The sequence below is a fragment of the Pinus tabuliformis genome, chromosome 9 (genome assembly GCF_031772625.1).
Source record: "Pinus tabuliformis cultivar Carrire ecotype Pingquan chromosome 9, CPIR1, whole genome shotgun sequence".
Classification (NCBI taxonomy): Eukaryota; Viridiplantae; Streptophyta; class Pinopsida; order Pinales; family Pinaceae; genus Pinus; species Pinus tabuliformis.
In genome coordinates, this window is record NC_142307.1 from 1,695,482,730 (window position 1) to 1,695,507,251 (window position 24,522).

General features: G+C 38.2%; 1 pseudogene across 1 annotated transcript in view; it reads left to right on the plus strand.

Moving 5' to 3' along the window:
• The first annotated feature begins 3,499 nt into the window (after positions 1–3,499).
• The window catches only part of LOC149155406 (eukaryotic translation initiation factor 3 subunit B pseudogene), a 169,547-nt pseudogene continuing 148,524 nt past the window's right edge, over positions 3,500–24,522 (plus strand). Inside the window, exons 1-2 of the transcript XR_016263362.1 lie at positions 3,500–4,879; positions 5,090–5,394. The product of XR_016263362.1 is annotated as a eukaryotic translation initiation factor 3 subunit B pseudogene (transcript). The remainder of the gene's footprint in view (positions 4,880–5,089; positions 5,395–24,522) is intronic.

The following is a 24,522-nucleotide window of genomic DNA, read 5'->3' on the forward strand; positions in this document are numbered from 1 at the left end:
AAGCCGTGACCCAGAACCCGGATAGAAGTCTCGTTTCTGCCCCAGCACAGGCTCTGTGAAGAGGTTCTGCATTTCAACGCAGGACCTGAGAGGGCTACCTACGCTACAATTCAGTTTCTCTGTACAACAGGTGCGCTGATCAGCCTTGCCCTGTGCAGTTGAGGTTCTTTGCTTCATTTTGTCCAGTTTTGTCTCTGATTTTTGCAGCCTCTAATCAGTGTGTGTACCTATCTGAAAACCCCTTTTCTCTGCCTTAATTCCGCCTCCTTTGTACAAAAAGACTGTAGGTGTTTTTGTGTGTTTGTGGCATCATTTACAGTTTTCCATTGCAAAAGTGAAATAGTCATACTATCGTCCTTTGATTTAGATCTGTCGTAACTGTCGATTTTGGTCTTAGGAGAAAGTTTATTTGCTGTTGACAGTCGATTATGCTTTTACTTTTGCCTTTGGTTTGAATTTGTCACTTTCTAGTGTCGAAACAAGTGTTTATTTCGAAAATCATAAAGTTTCGTAATCTTTTCTACCTTTTGATTTCGAAAAGAAGCTTGTTTCTACTTGTCATCTGAAAGCGAATTCAAATTTGTACATCAGCTTTCTTTTTAGGCATCAATATTAAGAAAGTGAAAAACAAATGCATGCACTTGTGCATTTTCATATTGATAGTTTGTATGGCTTGATTTAGGAAAAGTGCATTTACAGTGTGCTCTTTGCTCTTTGAGAAAAGATTGTGTCTTTCTTTTCCCCTTGTAGCTAGGATTTTCATTGTTGAAAAGAGATAAAAGCTTGCTTATCATCTTTAGATTGCATTTAGGAATTACATCTACATCTCGTGGTGAACCCAAAAGACAAACTTCTAAGAAATATCAACCTAAAATAAATTGAATGAATCTAACAACGCATTGGAACTTAACGCACAACATAGAGGTCTAGGCTAGAGATGTGTTCCGGTGTCATAAAACCTGGTAATTGTCGATGAGTGGTTGGGTGATTCCTCCACGGTGAGTCGATAGCTGCCAGTACGGACTTGTGCTCCCACGTACCGTCGAGTATATATTGGGAGACCCCTATAGGCTTAAAACCTTTATCCATAGGAAGCCGTGTCGGCCGCTCTACTGATCGCAATGCACTGAACACAGCATTCGGGAAGATTGACCGCCCGTACCTTAAAAAGTATTCTGCGGTTTTGCGATTGGTTTGGCACACCCTCTACCTAGATCTCCAGAGCAGTCCCTTTCGTTCCTTTTCAGACTCCTTAACAGAAAAGGTCCATCTGAGCACTTGTCACTTCAGGCTCATTAAAAATCGAAGGCGACTAGAGTCATCTTTTGTTTTTTCTCGACTCTTTAAAACTGAAAAAACAAAGTTGTGTCAAAGCGTGTTAAAATTTATTTTAAACGGAATATTCATACCCTTTTTCCTGCGTTGATCTTTAGGTTGAGAAAATGGAGCCTACCAACCAAGGAATTCCCCTTGGTGGAAATCCTAGTCCCTTCTCCTCTTCGGGAGATGTTGGTGTGCCCCATATGGCCACATTATCACTTCCAGGACTGACAATTGGCTTGCCAGTCTGGCTCTTCTCAACCAATGTCGTTCAGAACACCACTATTCCTGAACAATCGAATCGACAATTAGACGAATCCAGAGTTACCCACCAACCTTCTACTTCCTCTATTTCTTCTTCTCCTCCTTCCTCTTCGCTTGATGGGGCTGGCAAAGCCAAAAGTCAAGTTCCTAAGGAGAAGAAGGGAAAGAAGAAGAAAGAGAAGAAGAAGAAGGAGCCAAAGGCAAATGGAGGGAAACAAATGTCGTCTAACGAAAATCCACACACTGCACTAACCAGGCCTAAATCGCCATGTGTCATTTGCAAGGGGGACCACTTTCATAGAGATTGTCCTTGCATCCCCCGGATACTAAGGGACTTGTTGGACACCTAATCCTAAATGGGTTAGTGTGGAAGCCGAATAGACTAAGCAGTCCAAGAGACCTTGGGATCTGAAACCCAAGAGTCACATAATGTACTATAAATCTATATCTCATGTTAATAAAAATTGTATTGCATGTTTTATCTTTAATATTGTCTTTGCTGTCCATGTGAGTTTAACATGGTATCAGAGCAGGCGAATTCTGGCCCTGCTCATATTTGAGCCACTTGTTTTGTGGTCTCTACCTACATGTCAGTTCTGTCTTTCTCCTAATCAGAATTGCCAGTTTTACTGTGTGCTGTACACTGGTCTGACATGGTCTTACATTAGTATGCGTTGATGCTGCTCATTACAACGCTCATGTTACTATGCGTTGATGCTGCCACAGGTCCCAGGTTCCCAAATTAGTTTTTTTGTGCTGTAACTCCCGCAAGTTTTCTGTCATTGGCCTCATTATTCCCTGTCCCTCTGCCAGAAATTGGAGCGTTGGCTGCATTGTAATGAATGTGAGACCATGCGCTGTGTGCTCAGAGGTCTGCGTGTAAATGCCCTAGAATGCGCTGACGGTAGTTGTTTAACGCTTGAAAATGTTGAATGAATTCACACCTGCCCTGACCTGAGCACTGTTCTCACTGAACGCTGTCATCCTGACCTGATTTGAAACGTTTGCACTGTCCTTGTTTGGTCCGAGAAACATTCAATGGGTGTCAAATAATGTCGCAGAGGTTTTATTTATGTAACTGGGCCTTGGTACAGAATGAATCTGGCTGTTCTGGTGCCACGGGTCTGACAAAATATTAAGTTGCTACGGTTTGCGACGGGTCAGCTCCAAATGGCTTCGCTCTTAAGAAACGGACTGAGAATCCACCTTGAGAAAAAAAAAATGATAGATCGAGAGGAGGTGTTGCACTGAGAACAGATTCGAATCCCATGACTGTGTGTGATTAAATGTTGTGGTCCACGTGGTGGCAGTTATGAATTGAAAACAGAGCATGACTGTGTGTGATTAAATGTTGCGGTCCACGTGGTGGCGGTTATGAATTGAAAACAGAGCATGACCATGTGTGTTTAACATATATATTGCATAGAATACGTTACATTCCAACGTTGAAACGTAACATTTTTCAAGGATTTTGTGTTGGTGTTGGTGATTAGGTTACAATTCAATTCGCAGTTCTTGTGTAACGCCAAGAATCTTAATTCTGACCATACACCGAGGAACCTGCCAAACAGAGAGATTGAAGAAGGGCCGTTAGGGTTAGACAAGGCGACGATTCTATGTTACCATTCTCATTGGCCGTGAATGATCGGTAGTCAGCTAATACGAGTTTGGAGTGCTTAAAGATTTCTTGCGCCTCCGTATCAATATCAATGGCGTCATAATCAAGAAATTCAGGTTCACAGTGCACATCAGAGGCTGATACTTCATCACCCATGGCGAATTTCTTTTCACCGTAGACCGGATAGAACTTCTTAAGTGGTTGGAAATTGTCCAGAGCACCTCCGATAATTCCTGATTCCAACCATTGCTGCCCAGAGCCTGATTCAAGCTTATATGTTAACATGGTATTAAGTTGAAAATGTAATGGATTTCAGTTGGTCTCCAACAGATCCAATACTAGCCTTGTTTGTGCCAGAGGGAGGCGGGGGTAACCAACCTGCAAAAGTGAGTCTTGTACAAATCCCTGGAAGGGAAGAACTGAGACAAAAAAATCTCTTCAGTGTAAGTGATTGCAAAATGTACTGGCAAAGCAATGGAGACTACTTGGCAGTCAAAGTGGATCGCTATACCAAGACAAAAAAAAGTACATACACAGGTTTTGAACTTTTCCGAATTAAGGAAAGAGATATTCCCGTAGAGGTCCTGGAATTAGAGAACAAAAATGACAAGATCATTGCATTTGCTTGGGAACCCAAAGGCCACAGGTTTGCTATTATCCATGGGGATGGACCCAGGCCAGATGTTAGTTTCTATTCAATGAGGAGCCCTAATCATGTGGGCCGGGTTTTCAAGCTGGCTACCATCAAAGGAAAACAAGCAAACTCCCTTTACTGGTCCCCCATTGGACGGTTTATTATTCTTGCAGGTCTAAAAGCTTTAAATGGTCAGCTTGAATTTTACAATGTCGATGAACTGGAGACAATGGCAACTGGTGAACACTTCATGGCAACTGATATTGAGTGGGATCCTACTGGAAGATATGCTGCAACAGCAGTCACATCTGTGCATGAAATGGAAAATGGGTTTAACATATGGTCTTTCAATGGAAAGCTATTGTACCACGTTTCAAGAGATCATTTCTACCAGCTATTATGGCGGCCGAGGCCACCCTCTCTTCTAAGCCCAGAGAAAGAGGAGGAGATCGCTAAGAATTTGAGGAAGTATAGTAAGAAGTATGAGGCTGAAGACCAGGATGTTTCATTATTGTTGAGTGAGCAAGACAGGGAGAAACGGAAGAAAATACAAGAGGATTGGCAGGTCTGGGTCAATGAATGGAAACATTTTCACGAGGAAGAGAAATTATTTAGACAGGAGCGTGCTCGGAGGTTTCAAATGGAGGTCTCTGTACTAGAACATGAAAAGGAAATTCTATCGAATGCAGAGAAAAGGGCATCAGAGGAAGTGATTCTATTGTCAGATAGAGTACACCGATTACAGGCTACTGTGGATACAATTCAGAATGTAGATGAAATTCGTGAGAGTTCAAGGCAAGCGGAAAGAAAAAAAGAGTTTGCGCTGGTGGGCACTGACAAAGTACAACAGATGAAGAATGCAGCACAATTGCAAAATATGCAAAGCTCTGGTGTCCTTGAGCAGAACTTGAATGGTCAGCAATATTTCCCTACAACTAGGGACAATTCTTTGAGAATTGGCAGTTCAAGTGACTCGACAATGAATGCGAGTCCCCTATCTGGCAGAGGTGTGGAGATGTCTAATAATTTAGGAGATATTGAAGGTGATTTTGATTGTATACCATGCACTGTAGCATCGAATTTGTCCGAATATGAGAATCATGAATCAGTTAGGGAGATATCCATCCACCAAAGTTCTATGGTTACAACTTCTTCGAGTCGTGTTCATCATGTTTTTGATAGTTATGCACAAAATGACATCTCCGACCTTGAGAATTGTAGCATAATGAGGGATAAACTCAAAGTTGGTACAGGTCTTGGAGGCCCGCTTACATCAAAGCCATCCTCTAGTTGTGATACCTCTTTTTTGACACAAAAAGATTCAACAACTCGAGTCCCTGAGGACACAGTTATGTCGATAAACATGGAGGACAGAATAGAAGATGCTGTTGGGTTTATAGAACGTCTGAGTGAGCATGCATCTTCAACATACCTGGAGGCAGAGAAGTTTTTGACTGCTGAAAGTGAAAAACCAAGCATATCACAAACTAAAATGACCAGACTTGATAATGCATTAGAGTTGTTAAATACTCTGATACATTCCACTGTTGATGAGATGGTTAAGATCAACAAAACCTCTCTATTCAATATTAAAGTATGTCTACAAAATGCACAGGAGAATATTGAGTTTTTGCAGCTTGAGACAAAGCTACAGCAAGAAGAATTACAGCAGTGGAGTCATCATTCTGAACCTATTTCTGTTCAGAAAATTGAAACAGACTCCCATAAACAGCAAGACATTAATGTTGCAAATTCATTGCCTAATACAACAACAGATTTGCATGCAGATGTAAAAATTCAGTCTGCACTTCCCAAGCCCATCATCAGACCTTGGGAACAGCTTGTCCACAACAAGCACAGAACTGGTCTTGGATATGACAAGGACTTGTCCTTTCATATTCCAGACTATGCCAAGCCCATTCAGTTTCAGAGTGCTGGATTCATTCATGACAGTTCAACTGCTCCTCATGACAATTCAGCTTCAGCTGTTCCAGATTCTGCCCCTCTTCCACAACAACAACAAAAACAACAGATTGTGAAATGCCAACACTGTGACCGAGTTGGCCATTTGAAAGATCACTGTTTTGATCTTCATCCATGTAAGCACTGTCATAAAACTAGCCATTCTTCACACAGATGCTTCAGAAACAAACATATTGCAAGAACAAAGATTCATCTTGGATGGATCGCTTCTTGGCAATGGGCATCAACAGCCAAGAAGATATTCCAAACACATGTCAGAACTTGTTCCAGAATATTGAACAGTCTTGCAGTTGAGTTTTCTCCATCTTCTCACCTTGTATCTGACAGGGGGGAAATGATGGTCATCTACAAGCTTCAAAGTCACATCAAGCGAGCCTGAGCCACAACCTGCCACACCAGTTTCAGAGTTGTAGCCAAAGACAAAGATGCTTGAACATGCCTTCAGTTGGCAATCTGGGACACTTCCTCTAGCAGAAGACTTCAGCTTCTTGCCAGTTTTGGAAGAGTTCCAGGAATTCCAGAGTTGTTGGTCATCCTTAAACCATCACAGATTAAGAACACTTCCTCTAGCAGAAGACTCCAGCTTCTTGCCAGTTTTGGAAGAGTTCCAGGAATTTCATTAAGCATTCCAGAGTTGTTGGTCATCCTTAAACCATCACAGATTAAGAACACTTCCTCTAGCAGAAAACTTCAGTTTCTTGCCAGTTTTGGAAGAGTTCCGGGAACTGCACTAAGCGTTCCAGTGTTGGTGGTCACCCTTAAACCACTGCCCTTTATACCAACATTTCATAAGAGCACATTCAGCCTAGTGCTGCCATGCATTTTTTACACATTTTGTATTACAGCTCTCTTCTTGGACTCATACATAACCCTTCGGATTAAGGGGGGGAATGTTGGACACCTAATCCTAAATGGGTTAGTGTGGAAGCCGAATAGACTAAGCAGTCCAAGAGACCTTGGGATCTGAAACCCAAGAGTCACATAATGTACTATAAATCTATATCTCATGTTAATAAAAATTGTATTGCATGTTTTATCTTTAATATTGTCTTTGCTGTCCATGTGAGTTTAACAGGACTGGTCTCCCCGTTTGCACAATCCAGTGTCGTCAACCTCTGGTGATCATGTTGAAAGCACACCGTCAACTAGCGAAAGTGAAGCCCCAAGACAAAAAGGGAAAGCTAGATTTCCCTGTAGACTGTGCGAAGGTGAACATGCCCTCCACCGTTGTCCCTTCTTAGACAAGGCTAAAAGAGTTTTGGATGATCGTCCGGTTTCACTGTTACGACTTCCTCCTGGATATAAAAAGCTCTTGCCGAGTCCGTCACTAGTTCAGAACCCAGCCGGCCCGTTCAAGTGGTCGGCTGAAGCGTCTATCATTGAGGATAAACCAACTGAATCCATACCAGATGAAAGTCAAAAGGTCGAGGCGACAGTTGACCCGGTATTGCCTTCAGAGGTTTTATCTTCGAATGATACAGTCACTGAAGATAACAAGGATGACACCGTCCAAATTCTCTTCATCAACACAGACTCTGACGAACAAGGGGGCAATCTACCCATTCCTTTACCGCAGGAAGGAAGTTCGTCAGAGCCGTACCCGGCCGTCTACTCAGTCCCACCTCCAAGCAACCTAGTTGTCTCCTTCGACTGGAATCAACTAGGCAAACCCCGTTTACCAGCAAGCATACCATTCAGAATTATCATCCAAATATATAGAATGGTCATGGCTGGTACCATCATTGATGAAGGGGCTTCTTTGAGTATCCTTTCCTCTATTGCTTGGCGAGCACTTGGTTTGCCATCGCTTTTGCCTGAGATGAGAAATCTGACAGGCTTTGATAAAGGAACCAGTCGACCTTTAGGGATCCTTCCCAATGTGCCTATAACATTGAGAGGGAAGACAGTTCAAATGAATGTAATGGTCGTTCAAGGACCCTTGGATTATAACCTACTCCTTGGACGAGACTATATTTATTGCATGGGAGCCATCGTCTCCTCACTCTTTAGAGTAATGTGTTTTCCGCACGAAGGAAGAGTGGTCAAGCTCGTGGACCAGCTTTCATTTCCTGGATCACGCATAGCAAATAGTCATATACCGTCCCTAAATGGTCTCTTCACGCAAGAAATGTCTCAAGTCCCAGTCCGTCCTCCCGATGAGCGCGAGTAATCCGGGAAGATATGACTGAAACCCAGGGGGCATGCGTCCTGGTCTGCTTCGGCAGGAAAACTACGGGTATAGGGTAGGTTTCCGCGGGAGAATATGACTAGTCTGTACCCCGTCCATGATTGGAAGAGGGGTTATTCTAGAATAAGATTCTCTTGTCAAAGTTATGTGAGTTGGCAGAACTGAGTCACTCGCCTTTGTTTATCTCGGTAGATATCGCTGAAGAAGTGTTTTGTTTGCACTGCGAATAGAACAATCTTTGGGTAACCTGTAAGAGTTAGGCCTCTCCCGGTAAAACAAATGTTTTATTGGACTAAAGAAGGGGTAATCTTGAAACCATACGTTATACCTGGGGGCATGCAAACCTTTTGGAGTGCAAGCAAAGAGCGGTTATTTATTTGTTTTTTGGATTAGCCGTTTCCTAACTTGCATAAAGAAAGGATGCAGGGCAAAGCTTTGTAAGGCGCAAGCTCCATAAAAAATGGCATCTTATATGAGACATTCTTATCATATGACTGGATTAATTGAGCAGTTTTAGCACATAGTTCAAGCTCGTTAAAAAATAAACATAAGACCGAGCAAGTGTTTCAATCCCCGTTTAAGCTCATTAAAAAATGAACTATCCTCCAGTAAATAACCACCGTGAATGTAACATTATCAGCCATTAAAGCCTTGGTCGTGTTTGCACCGTCACCTCCACTTTTCCATTGGCCGATCATTCACCTCCATTTGATTGTTTACCCATTTTGAGGAACAGCTACGAAGAGTGATTTCACTAGCCATCCTTGTGACACTGCTGTGATTGGAAAATTCCAAACCTTACCTGGAATCAGCTACTACCCATTCTATCACTCGTTCCTCAAAAGATGAGTCTTCTTTAAGCTCTTTTCATCTGACTCGTAAAATATGAAAAGATTGCCGAGTTTTGGCCTTCCAGCTCGTTAAAGCTACCGGAAGTGCTATCCCTCCTCTAGATTTTAATCTTTTTGGACCTGAGGGATTATTGCACAAAAAGATCGAGCGCTTGTTTTGTTCGGCTCGTTAAAACTATCGAAAATTCATCCCTTTTGTATTATTTTATACTTTTTCGGACTTAAGGGATTAAATGATGAAAAAGGAATTCCGGAGTTAACTTTACGTACCTTTTCAGACTCTCTAAAATTGAAAAGGACCGAGTTATCTTTGTCGTTAGACTTGTTAAAAACATTAAATAGCGACAAACTTGTCTTTAGACGAGAACGAGTTTCACTATCGCTAGGCTCGTTAAAACATAGCGATGGGTTTGCCCGAAGGGCAAATTATAGAACAAGCATATGTTATCCTCCTCAAGCTTGACAAAAATAAAGAGGTACTGGTCAGCAATGACTGGGGAAAAATTGGGAAAAACTCAAAGAATCTTTATTCGTAGCAAGTCGCTCTTGAACATGACACTTCCACTCCGTGCCTGAGTCGGGTTGGGTTGTTTCATTCACCGGTCACATCACCATGGTCTCGCCATACCATCCACTTTTGGGGTAAATGCTACCAATCCATCATATAAGTGTCGCCGACATGTTCAAGAGAAGTCATCCAGAGAAGTCACCCGTGTCCCATCCACTACCATACATTATACTTCATTATTTCATGACTGCCACCCTGAACCATATATCATCAGATCGTTTTCACCTCCATCAAAATCATTTGCTCCATTCCATGTCACTGATGTGGGATTCATCAAGTCCCTCCTTTGACGGATCGCTTCTTGTCGACATCAGCTCATTATCCAAGAAGTTGATCTAGGAACACCCCTTTAGTACTTTGAAGCTTGCATGCCTCAATGGCAAGTTTCTCACTTCCGGCGACAGGTATACATCAATGACCTTCGACCGAAAGATTTTACGTGGTGTTCGATGCCAAATCCTTTATTCACACCACGTGAATTGTACTGCAGTACCTTGAGGGGCATTATCATTATCGGTGATTCCTCTCGCGCTTGTTAACAGTTTACATCATTGACTGGTAATCAAGCGATCTTTTTCCATGTTCGACTTCAAAACATTTCTCACATGGATCGACTTGTACATAGAGTGAAGATCGAACGAGATTGAAGACCCCGGATCTAGTTTCATCCATCTGGGCTGCGATATATATTCAGGAAAAATAAAAACATTGACATGTACAGCATTGCAGCACAGATAATCATCCTACCAAAAGGATGATGACTTCATCAGAGTCATCAGTCTACCATTAGACGATTGTCTGTCCTATGTACATAAAAATGGATTTATAAAGCTAAGCATGGGAATGCCCGCCTCAGCTAGATCATGAAAATAGTATGAAGATGATGTATTGTATTGTATCTTATTACAGGTCTCCTCCTAGCATTGAAAGAACTTCAGATCCTCCTAATAAAGCATTTCACCCGATAAACGACCTCATACTTTAGGGGGCAACTATTATAGACATTTTTGTGCCTTACAGCTATAAGCATGAAATGTCCATAAACCAAGGGATCCTAAGTCCCTAAAGATGTTGTTCCAGCTCCTAAAGAAACAAGGTCAACAAATTACAGCTTCTCCCAGAAGTTCTCCACCAGAAACTGCTCAAAACTAGTCAAATCAGGATCAATTCAGATGCTCCACTAGCTACCTGCGTTGCAAAGCACCCAAATACACTGGCTAGGTGCGTTGCAACGCAGGTGAATGCACTACCAGGGTGCGTTGAGCGGGAAATGACAAATGGAAAATTCATTCAACGAGGTGGAAAGACAATGGAAGCTTCCAGAATCTTCTCCAATGACACTTGCCTCACTGAATTCGACCAGTGATGAGTAAGAGGCTCTCAGTCTCCAAGTGGAAGCAAGAACTGACAGAGAGAAGCCACAAGTCAAAACATAAGCTGACTCATCCTCTTTGCATACATCTATATATGGATCCCTCATCCCAGAGATCCAAGCGGCTGGAATTTTGGACTTTGCAGAGAATCGCTGTTGGTTTTGAGATTGAGATTAGTGCATTGGGTGATTTATGCTTTGTTGGAGGTGAGGAAGGGATTCCTTTGCTGGGAGGTAGATGTTGGATCGGGACTCACTTGGTTGTATCTCCTCTTGGATCTTCTTATTATATCAATAAAACTACTTGAGTTTCTCCTACATGCTTGTGTATCAATGATGTTTTGTTATATTTGCACGTTTAGCTTAAATCTGATCCTAAGCTACTTATGAATGTAAATCTATGTCTTTTGTGTAGTTTTCCTCTTCTGTGATCTTGCAGGAACTTGGTGAATCTGGGCAAGTAAGAGAGCAGGCAGCGGGAAGTGAACAAAGAGGAGAGCGATTGGATCAACAAACTAGCGCAAGACACAGGTTAGTTACATCCTTCCTCTTCATTTACATTTCATAAAGAAGAATACGAAAATAGTTTTCCTTGTTTGTTGCTAAGGCACTGTCACACCTTAGAGTGGGATAGGGGCATTCTGAGTAGATACTTTTCCCAACAACAGGAAGGAAAATAAGCATTCATCAACAACCAATGTTGTTGATGATGATGATGAGAATCCACCCAAAAAGAATTCAACATATTTATTCCTTAAGGATATATTACCAGTAATGTTTTATGGACAGTTGTGCCTCTAGGAACATGACATGTTTTTGAGATTCACTTTTAGATTTGTTAGAGAGGGAGATGAAAATACTCAATATTTTCTTCCCTCTGTTGGCATTATTATATAGGTATGACACAAGTGTTTTCCTTGATGGCAACTCTCTCAAATGAAAGATCACAGTATAACAGGTAAATAGCAAGAATGAAGAAAGAAAGGTACACGCAGGTTCATTATATACCAAGTCACGTATACATGTAGGTTCACTATATACAAAGGCGCATATAACATACACATGCACTTTCACAGAAGGAAAGGCATGTACATGTCAGAAAACTAAGTTTTGGTCTGTGGTATTTGGACCACGGTGTTTTGGTATTGGTCCTTTGGTATGAGGTATTGCCCCTAGGTATTGGGTCCAAGGTATCAGTCCTATGTGGTTTTGGACCATGGTATTGAGAGAGGCCTAAACCTATATAAGGAGAAGAAGATCATTAGGCCAAAGTGTAAGTGTGCAAATGATGAATATTTGATGAAGTGTGAGATCTAGTATGCTGGTTATGGGTTTGTGATGCTTTGCTTGATCTGAACCAAGGATGCACTATGCGGTTGATGATGGATGATTGATTGGGATCATAAGGCTTGGAATGTATTATCATTATGTGGTTTGATCATGGATAGACTAGATCTGAATTATTGACGCATGTTTTATTGAATAAATGTTATGATCTGGGTATGACTGATGTCTGGAATAGCTGCAAAGTTATGAGTAAATATTTTCAGATCTGTATGTGGGTTCACTTAGGTAAAAGTGCGTATACATGTTGGTTCAGCTCATCAGAGTAGCGTATACAGTATGAAGTATGATATTTGAAGTTTCAGTTGGATCTAGTTGTTGTTACAGAGTTCTATGGTCTACTTTGTGTTCTAGTGACTATGTTTTGTTGACAGGGTTTTAGTGATTCAGTATTGGGTGATTTAGAGATTGATGATTGGTTGATGCAATAGTTGTATTGCAGTAGTGATTGATTTTGTGCCTCAATTTTTTTGATGGGTCTAGTATGAAAATTGATGAAACATGGCCTTCAAATTATGGTGTTGTGCTTCAGGAGTATCCAGTATGAAAATTTATGAAACATGGTCCTTGGAGGAAGAGAGAAGGTCGTAGCCTTCTGTAGGCCGATGCCTATGTACTGGTAAACATATCGGCCAATACAAGAGCTAGGGGGTTGGAGCTCCATTCTAGTAGCAGCTGGAAAATGAGTGAAGGTTGGAGCCTTCAGTAGGCCGACACCTACGCACTAGTAAACATATTGGGTAGTACAAGATCTAGGGGGTTGTAGCTCCCTTCCAGTAGTAGCTGGAGAAGGAGAGAAGGTTGTAGCCTTCTGCAGGTAGGTGCCTGTGTACTCGTATGATTTTGCACTAGTACAAGATTGTAAACATGTTTTTCTTATATTAAAGGAAGACAGTAGCAGGTGGTTTTTGTCCTGCATTGGGTTTCCACCTTATATCATGGTGTTCATGTGTGTTTCTTATGTGTGATGATCTGTTCTATTTTTACTGCACCTGGTTATTGTTTACATGGTTAATGAAGTTCTAATGAACTGATTAAAGATCAACATATGATGAATTAACTGAATCATAAGTTTTCTGGATATACGCTAGTTGCATTAAACACAGTTGCGTGTACACGCGGGTTCCCTTAACTGAAGTAGCATATATGAATCTGATTATGGAAATGAAAAATTTATTGATTTTCTAATACTGATTCACCCCCCCCCCCCCCCTCTCAGTATTATTTCCAACACCCTCATCAAGAGATAAGCACTTCATATATATTTTTTTCTTAATTATTATTATTATTATTATTATTATTATCATTATCATTACCATTTTTCGGTCGTCTTTTGTCCTTGTATTTTTCTTGTTTATAATTTTTTCTTCCATGGCCTCTTGAGTGGAGTTTTTCAGAAAGAAATAATTGTTGAGTCTGACAATGAAATGATTCAAGTAGTAGATGGAAACATTAAGAAGTGAAAAGAAAAGTTTGTGGCAAGAGGGTTCTCCTAGAAATAAGTAGTGGACTATGAGGATAATTTTTCTCCCGTATCCAGATTGTTAGGTTTGTGTATGACCTAAGAGAATGAACATAGATTTTGTAGGAGTGATTGATGTGAAAGAGGGAGGATCGTTAAGAATTTTAAGACATATAACATTGTTCCAGATGACTGGAAGAGATTCCAGTTTCCATGAAGAAAATAGTTAGGAGGAATGGAACGAGTAACCCTCCAAGTGGATGTCATGGGTTGAGATTGTTATATTAGATGCTCAGAGATGAGATGTCTCTAGGAGAAGTATGAATTCTATGAGGGGAACATGTCATATAATAGGATATAATTCAATGATAAAGGGAGCAATAGTGGTAGAGGGGGCAACCAAGATTTTCGCAAGAGGATCTGCTTTAGTGTCAAAGGGAGCACCCAATTAGGGTGACCTAAATGAGTTGTGGTGAAGGATCCAATGAAGGAGCTATCAATTTTATGGTTGAGCCAAGGAATTTAGTGAAGCATGTGTTGAGGTACATTGTGGTATAATTGGATATGGTTTGAGACATGTATCAGGTGTTGAAGTGAGGATGTAGGATATGTTGATTCATATTGGACAAGAGCGGAGAGAATAGAAAGATCACCTTAGGGTGTTGCTTCAACATGGAATCAACTATGATTTCCTAGTTTAGTGGGAAGTATACATTTGTCACACTTAGTACAGTAGAGTCATAGTACATCATAGCTAGTGTCACAAGGCATGAAGGAGTGTGGATTTAGAAGCTTCTTGCAAGAATCTTTCATGATGTTAGTTCATCTTAGACATGGTGTAGAAGGGAGTAGTGAAGCTCCAATATGTACCCACAAATGAGATACATTCTCACCAAGCTTATATCAAGAGAAAAGTTTGTATACTTCAAAGATAAGATTAGCATGATGCAGAATGTATCCCTCATTGAGAGGGAGTGTTGATGTATTTGTAGGATTGGGAAGACCATCTCTTGAGAAGCCATGCTAATTTGGATGGGTCATGCTAATTTTACCATGAGAGATGGAAACATTCACATAATAAGCTATGAAGGAATTTTGCTAGGTCATGCTAATTTGACCATGGATGAATGGCCTAGGGAAATTGGAGGATTAGAAATATATTCCCCTGATAAGACATGAAGGAATTTGGCTAGCACATTATCATTTGAATAGAGGAGACTAATGTAATTCACCTAAGAATATATAAAATATTATGGATGAGCCATGTTGATTTGACCAGCGGTGAATGGTCCTAGGGTTGATCCTCTCCTTAGAAGCCATGAAGGACTTTGGCTAGTTCATGCTGATTTGACCAGAAGAGATTGTTACATTTACCTAAGGAGCCTTGATGATTTCATTGGGCCATGATAATTTGGACAAGGGTGAATGACCTAGGATACTCACATTGCCTATTCAAGGATGGAATGATCTATAGACGTGCATGTGAGGAGTCACATTTCATACTCTAGGATGGAGTGATCTATAGACATGCATGTAAGGAATCATATTGTTTACTCTAAGATGAAGTGATCTATATATGTGCATATGAAAAGACATTACATCAACATAGCAAGCTCATGAACTTTTCTTATGCAGGAGAAATTTTAGCTAAGGAGAAATTTGTTTGCAGCCAAATAAAACACCTACCTTTCTAAAGGGAGTGTTGACCATTTGTAGCATTAGGAGGTATTCCTGAATGGATATAGAGGACACAAAGTTAGCCTAAGAAATTAAAAATTAAATTTATATTTTGGAGCATCAGGTTGGCCTATGAAGTCAACTCGGCCTAGGAAGGTGAAAGGATGTTTCCCTTGGGGCATTTCACTCATTTGACTTATATAAATAGGCATTGTGATGCCTAATTGTAAACCATCCAAGAAAGAAAGTTTTAGCAAGAAAAAATGGTTTTAGAGATCATCCCCTTTTCTCTCTTTAGGCCGCATGTGTGGAGGAGAAATTAATTTAGTTATATCTCTGTTTAATCAAGTTGAACGAGAATTGACTGAGCAATTTGATCACAAAACCACATATCATTTACTACAAGGTTGACCAAAGGAGTTGAGCACAAGTCACGGGGCCAAAATTTGACCATAGACTGCAGGCTATGGCTAAATGCTTGACCACTATTGAATCTTTATTGTTTTGGTTGGTTTCACTATAATTTCCTTGTTGAAGATTTGACAAGGGTTGACTAGTATTTCAATTGAACCATGGGCACATATTTCTAGAAAAAATGTTGATTTTGTAAACCTTGTTGAAGAATAATTTATCCTAAAGAAAACTTGTTGGGTTTTCTCCCATGGTTGGGTTTCTCAAGGTAGAAATATTGTCTCTATTTTGCATGGTTATATTTCTATGATCTTTACTATTTCTATTGCATTTACTGTTGATATTTTTTGAAGTGTAATTGCTCAAAGATATCAGTAGCATAAGAAAATTGTGTGTAAATCATTAGGAAGTAATGATCTGGTATAAAATTGTATTCTATTTTGCATCTTGTAGAAAAAGAATATCTCCTTCATTGAAAGGTTAGAGGCAACCATAACACTTTACCACTGATTGTTGCTTTCCACACTCATTTAGTACTACAACTACTTTTTCTATTAATGCATCTAGTATTGATTAGGGTAGATATTTATAGGGACATATGAACATAATTGAGGAGTAGTTTCCATAAAATATTGAATCCCAAAAATTATGTGCAAAAACCCCATTACACATATAAAAACTAGGTCAATGTATTCCCCAAATAGAGGAGATGACCAAGTATGAATTCAAAATGGACAAAACAATTGGCTCTATATAGTATATGAAATATTTTGTAATCATTGGCCATATTTATGGGCTCTATCATTTATGAAAATATGTTATAAAATGGATAAATACCCACTAGAAGCTAAAGGGCTAACCTTAAGCTTGGCTATAATGTATTTTTTAACATTATTTTTTAATTACAGACAAATTAGGAAAAAATGTTTGAAGAGGGGCCCTATTTCTTCCACTCCATAGGTCTCTATTTTAGATACTGTACTTACAAGTTCAATATTGAGAAAGAAGACTTCACATTTGCACTAGCATTAATATCACTCTATTTGCTCCCTCTTTAATACTTACACACACAAAAATTAGAGGGAATAAAAAACATGATTATATCTTTTGTCAAAGTGTCTAAACCTACTAAATAAGGTATGCACACAAAATTTGTGAGAATTTGTGTATATATGAATGCATATTCCCCTATACCTACATCTTTCTATATATACCATCATTATTCCATGTGGATCCAACCACTAGAATACAATTGCATGCCCTTCAGATGCCAGAAATTCCATGAGCACAACCACTTTTTTTGGGATTATTCGTTGAAAAATATACCAAAGGAAACTCACCAAGAAGTAAATAAGGATGTAGGTGGGTTCATGAAGGATACTAGTTTAAGACTCTAAAGAAGAAAACAATAGGTTGAACACAATAAGAAAACACAAACTAGAAATACATTTTTTACATTAGTGAGATAGGAGGAGGAACCACAAGAGGGTAACCCTCCCATTAATCAAAATCCCACTTGGGAATAGGAAGGATTGGAATAAAACAAGAAGGAACAAGATGAGATAAAGTGTAGGAATATCAACAATAATACAATAGGGGAAACAACCATCAACAATGCAATAGTTATGGAGGAAGAAGCTCTAGAAGATTTGAATGTAATAAAAATGGACTTCAATGACATTGAATTACAATATATCATGTAATGTTGTCATATAAAATACCTTCAATCCATTCTCAGAGAGCATATTTAGATAGTGTATAAAGATCTCCATAGGAATTAGAAAAACCCTCGAATGAGGGATAATAAATTGCAATAATCCTAGCAAGCTTAGGGATAACAAAAAAAAATATTAAGTCTCATAAGAAAATTGATAAATAAAGAAAATGAAAGGGGAAAAAACTCCAACTCTTGGTTGCTTCGAGAAGTAGGATACTACATTGTTAGCTTGGGATATAATCTCCTTATAACGGATTCATCTCCACCCATGACATCCTCCCTCGTCATGAAGATAGTCTCATGGATATCATAGGTGTAAATAAAAAGGGAAATAAAAGCAGATTATGTAATAATATTATAATAGAATCACTAGACATCATTCTCTTATAGGAAACCAAATTTTCCATGGAAAACCTCAGAACCCTTTCCAAATTATTTTGGGGGTATTGTGAATTGTTTTCCTTGGATTCCAAAGGTATGGAAGCTAGAATATTGATCCTATGGAATCCAAGGGAAATAATTTTGGACGACTCCTTTACCATTAGATATAGTCTAATGACCCAATTTAGACTCGTTGGGTATTTTGAAACAAGATTACTCACCATTTTATATGGGCCTTAGAGCCAAGTTGGAAAGTACGACTTCCTTCAAAGTATCCACAACATCCAATGATAACTAGTCAAAGTCATTAGATATTAGGTAGGGATTTTAATCTCATCACTCCCCTACAACAAAAAATGGAGGGTTAAGAATGCATGACCCAAAGATGGAGGACTTTAATAACCTTATATAGGAGCTTTGGCTTGTAGACGTGGAAACTATGAATGGTTTCTCCACTTGGATTAATAAGTGAGGAGGGTCCAACAAAATAGCTAACATACTCGATATATATATTATATTAGAATATTTGTTGCTTTATAGAAAGGATGATGAGGCCTCCATTCTTCCAGCAACAGGGTCTAATTATTAGCTAATCTCCATCAATATCAGCATAAACCCCCCCCCCCCCCCCCCCCCCCCCCCCCCCTCTCTCCCAAAAGAAAATCCCATTTCATTTCAAAATTTTTGGCTCAATAAATAAGAAGTTTATGATGATAATTCAACTTGGTGGGAAGAATCAGACACGATGTAGGGCACACCTATGTACCACTTTCAATAGAGGCTAAAGCATTTTAAGCATAGGCTAAAATTTAGGAACAAGCACATGTTTGGGAACATATTTTAGGCACAGAAGGATCTATAAGCTTAGATGCAAGAAGGTGAACAAAAATTAATAATAATGAGTTGCATTGAAGTGTTAGTTTACATATAAAAATAGTTGGTAGGGAAATTAGAGAAGTAGTATGCTCAAGAATAAATTTTATGGTGGAAAAAATATAGAATTCAAGGGATAGAAGAGGGAGAGCACAACAAAATATCCTTCCATAGGTCCATGATCCAACACTGACTATCCAAAAAGATTGATGACCACCCAATTTAGCACCTTTTTAGCACACACCTATGACCTTTTTTCACATGAAGATGCATTTTATTAAAGGTACAATAATCTTTGTAATATTTCATTTTAATTCTCATTATTATGTGTTTAGTGCATTAATAACCTTTCTATGCTAACCATTGGTATTTAGGAGAACAATATACTTAGTTACCTGCAAACAAAAGTAAAACACAAGCTATAACTCACCATGGATAGTTGTTGCAACTCACTGCTCGAACACATGTGTTGTAACTCCTTGTTGTTAGCTACTACAACTCGTTCTTCTTATGTAGATGCTGCAATTATGAGTGTTGTAACTTGGAAGTGCTAAATTTTTAAAGTGTTGTCACTCATGCTATGACTCGTGACTGCTACAATTCACACAACACCATTGCTACAAATGTTATGTAATGAGATCACAAAACATAAGAAAAGATAGATAAACAACTTGAAAATAAGCCTCTTCGAGGGGGGAACCCCTTTTTACATCACATAAATGAACAATTCTTGGATAATTCAATTAAAATACCTCCTTGGTATATATAGGAGTCTAAAGAGTCAAAATATAATTAGGTACTACGTAAAAATAATAATGTAAAGGAACATAATAACAATAGTAGCTTTCTATGGGGCACAATAATAACAATAGTGGGCTTCTATGGGGCATAACAATAAAAATATGGGGGCTACACTAGTATTATAGGGACCTAACATGCCCCTCTCCTTCAAAAAAGTGTTGTCCTCAATGGTTGAGTAGTTTTATATGCTTTTGTACAAAATACTCATCCTCCCATGTGGAATCTTCAGTGGGTAAATTCTTCTACTTAATGAGATACTCTAAAATTGATTTATTTTGTAGCTGCTATATTCTTGTTTCCATGATTTCTTTAGGCGCCAATATAATTTTTCCTTCCTCATAAAGTTTTAGAAATACAGTTTGAATTGGAATCTTGTAACCTATAACCTTTTTCAGACATGAAACATGGAAAATTGGTGTATTCGTGAAGATGAATATAGCTCCAATTTGTATGCCATAATACCAATATTTTCTAATACCTTATAAGGGACATATTACTTGGGTGATAATTTATTATCCTTCTTAGCTTGCTTGAGTGACATTTTTTTATGGTTGTAGCCGTAAAAATAACCAATCACCCACATCAAAACTTGTTTATTGCGATGCTGATATGCTTGTTGCTTCATTTGATTATGCATTAGAGTTAGCTTGTCCTTTAATATTTGGAGAACTTGTTATTGATTCTTAATGTGATATTCCACTACTTGAACCTTAGAACTGTACCTTAGATATGATGTGAAGGATGGTGGATGATATCTATAAAGCACCATAAATGGGGTGATTTTTGTTGCAGTATGGAAGGAAGTTTTATACTACCATTATGCCAGAGGTAACCACTTAACCCATTGTGTTTATTTATCATATACAAATCAATGAAGATATCCTTTCAAACTTTTGTTAAATGCCTCTATTTTCCCATAGGATTGAGGGTGATAAGATGAGCTATGAGCCAATTGAGTACCAAGACAAGAAAATAATTTTTTCGAAAACTTTCCAGTGAAAATGGGATCTCTGTCACTTACAATTATCTTTGGGTTTCCATGTAACTTTTGAATTGTTTCCACAAATGCGGTAGAAGCTGTACTGGATTGGAAAGAATGAGATAACACAAAAACGTGTGCATACTTGGTAATTCCATCAACTGCCACCATGATGACACAATTTACTTTGGACTTGGGTAGACATGTGATAAAATCAATTGGGACCTCCTCTCAACACTAACCTGGAATGGCTAATGGTTGTAAAATACCTTGGGTTTTAATTGTCTCGACTTTATTTTGTTGAAAAAGCAAACATTCATCCACTAACTTTTGAACATCATATTTAAGTCCATCCCAAAAAAGTTCCTTCTTGATATAGTGGTAAGTTTTTAAAATTCCCAAGTTCCCTCCTATAGGAGAGGTGTGCAATTCCAAAAAGACTTTTTATTTGATATTGGAGTTCTTATATAGATATAAGTGATATTTGTACCATAGTGAATCATTTTTCTAGATTAAAGTATCATATGCACTAGGATCTGCTACAATTTTTGAATGAGTATCCACACCTCTTTGTCATTCTTTCATTCACTCGTTACTTCCTTTATCCAATTAGGTTGGATAATAGAAATGCACAAAGCAATGCCTCCATATCCTCATCCTTTCTTGGGAGTGCATCTACAACAAAATTTTGTTTCCCTTTTTTGTAGATGATTTTAAAGTCATAACAAAACATCTTTGTGACCCTTTTTTAGTACTATTCTAAAGATAATATTTGTTCCAAGAGGTATTTGAGACTATCATGATTTGATTCTACCTTGAAGTGTCTTCCAATTAGGTAAGGGCATCATTGCTTCAAAGCATGTATAATTTTCAGCATTTCCCTCTCATAAATGGGTTTGTGTGAATTCTTTCCATTGGATAACTTTCAAAGACAATGGGTCTTCCTTCTTGCATTACAACAACACCAATTCCATTTCCCGAGGAATCACATTCCACAATAAAGGTTTTTGTGAAGTTTGGTGTAGCTAAGATCAGAACTTGGAACATTTCCTCTAAGATGCTCAAAGGCCTTAGTTACTTCTGCAATCCAAGAAAATGCATATTTCTTCATCAGTGTCATTGGAGGTTATGTTATTTTCCCATGATTCTTAACATACTTGCTATAATACCCTGGCAACCTGAGAAATCCTAGAACATGCCTTAAAGTTGTGGGGATTTTCCATTTCTTGATGGCTTTAATTTTGTTAGGCTCTTCCTTGACACCCTCATGAGATACAATATGACCCAAAGTTTCAACCTCCTATACCCCAATGAAACATTTGGAGGTTTTTTCATACAATTGCTTATCCTACAATAGTGTGAACAACTTGGCAATGTGTTGAACATAATCCTTCCAAGGCTTGTTGTAGATTAGTATATGATCAAAAAATACTAACACAAATTTTCTTAGGAAGGGTTTGAAAATGAAATTCATTAAACCTTGAAATGTAGAAGTTGAATTAGTAAGACCAAAAGGAATGACAACAAATTCATAGTGAATTTCATGTGTTATGAATGTTTTTCTCAAAATGTCTTTAGTCTTCATTCTAATCTGATGATATCCTAAATAAAGGTCCAGCTTGGTGAAGTAATTTGCTTCATGTAATTCATAAAACAATTCATCAACGACATGAATGGGAAATTTATCTTTAATAATGAGCTTGTTGAGATCCATATAATTCAGACATATACACTATGATCCATCCTTTTTGTGTACCAGTACTACTGGAGTAGAGAAAGAACTTTGGCCAGGTTGAATTATATCGACCTCTGGCATTTCTGAAACCATATGTTTAATTTCACTCTTTTGGGCATAGGGATATCTATACCGTCTGATGTTTAGAGGAACACTTCCTAGAATTTAGTGAATAACATGATCATGATCATGAATAGGTGGGAGACTCTTAAGAGTCTCAAATACCTTGGAATGATTGTCAAGGATTGTTTGGAAGTCTGGACAAATGGGAGACTTAGATGTTTGAACATCTAGTGAGCATAATTGTGTGATTAACATCATTGTTTCTTCCTCAAAATATTTTTCATGCCAATAGAGCTGATTATCTTACTAGGTTTCACCATGATACCCCTTAATTCAATTTCCCTTCCTTCATAAAAAAATTTCAATTTTTTTCTTGAAAATTAGAATCTATCATCCCCAAAGATTGTAACCATTAGACTCCTAATACAACATCAACACCACCCATTGGAATGGAAATCATTAGACTATTCAATCCATATTCCCCCATGGTTAGATTGATATTATGAAAATTCTATCAACAATTTATAGTTCCTCCATCCATAACCATCACTTGACACTCTGGTGCTGGATATAGAAAGCAATTCAAATCCTTGGTTATCTTCTAGTGAATAAAATTATGGGTAGTACCCAAATCAATCAATACTATTACCTTTTTCTTCTTGATATATCCTTCTATCTTGAGAGTTTGAGGAGTGGTAATTCCTTCCAATGCATTACAGTATATGGTTAGATTCATTTCTTCTTTATCAACCCTCAGTTTTGGTTCCTGGTGTATCTCTTCTTCTTTTGAAGTTTCTTGCTCCTTTTATTCTTCCTCTTCACAATCTATGTAAAGTAATTTCTTCTCAGCACACTTGTGGCCTTCAGTGTATTTGCTATCACAACTATAACAAAGCCATTTTTCTCTTTTCTCCTCTAGTTTTTGTGGTGTCAAAATTTTAGGTTGTGTAAAGCTAGGAGAGAAAACACTTCTATCTTTATAGTTGTGAATGGTAGACCTCCTTGTTTCCATAAGTTTTCTTTCAACGTTTCTTTCCACCTTGAATGAATTCAGACTAATGAAATAGGTTCCCAAATGTGAAAATTATGTTGGATGTTATCCTTTAAAGTCCTTATGAAGACATCAATCATATGCTCATCTAGAATACCAGTTACCTTGATATTCAATCTTTGGAAGTCCTCAATGTGCTCCACCATTGAACTCTTTTGTTTGAGATTTATCAATTGATTAAAGAAGGTGTTTCTCTTTGTATCCTTATAATGTGTTATGAATTCTTCCATAATATTGGCCAAGTGACAAGTGATTTACAAGAACAAAGCCATTGATAGCACACAAACTGATTGGGTTCTAAATATAAAGATGCAATGCGTACCTTTTGTGTGTGTTGCACATGATGTAGATCAAAGAATTGCTCCATCTGTAGTATCCATGTTACCATATCCTTGCCATTAAAATTCCTCATATCAATCTTCAGAATATGGTTTGTCTTCAACCCAATGTTAGAGTCTCTAAAATCATGATTCACATTGCGGTTGTTCTCATCTTGAGTTTCATGAAATACCTTATCACCATTAGGAAGAATTTCTTCTAACAAGTTTGCCAAACCATCCTTGAACTCGTTCATGTATACTTTTAAACCGTCCATGTCACATTTAATTTCTTATTTTAAATCATCCATCTTGAAATTCACCATTTCTTGAGTTTCATTTTTGTTTCTCTTTGTGAGTAAAAATTGTTGCACTTGTTCCCATAATTTTGATATATCATGTTGCCTTTCCTCCTCTTCTTCATGCACCATAGTAAATATTTTTGAGGGCTAAATGGGTGTAAATTTTTTTCCTTTGGAGGAATTTTGGAAACAATTAATTCTATATATGATTGACTATGCTCTTTGAATGACTTCAAACTAATTTTTCAAATGAAATTTATGCAATTTTTAAAAATACACACCTTTTCGAGATTGATTTTGAACTTGTTGATAGGTTGATCTTAAAACTATTTTATATATGTGATTTCAACCCCCCAAGGTATAAAATTGCGTTTGATGGTAGCCCTATTTATCCTCATTCCAACCCCACTAGTTAGACCAAGATTGGATTCCTTAAGATAAAGTTATGCCAAATCTACCAAGATGACAAGTTTATGGATTAGTTCAGTAGAGTGAACTTGTACATAATGCCACATGTCACTATTTCCACTTTCGGTCCTGAAAATTGTACCCAAGAAACTAAAGTCCATTTAATTTCAACAAAGTTTTATGAAATTCAATTTCGATTCATG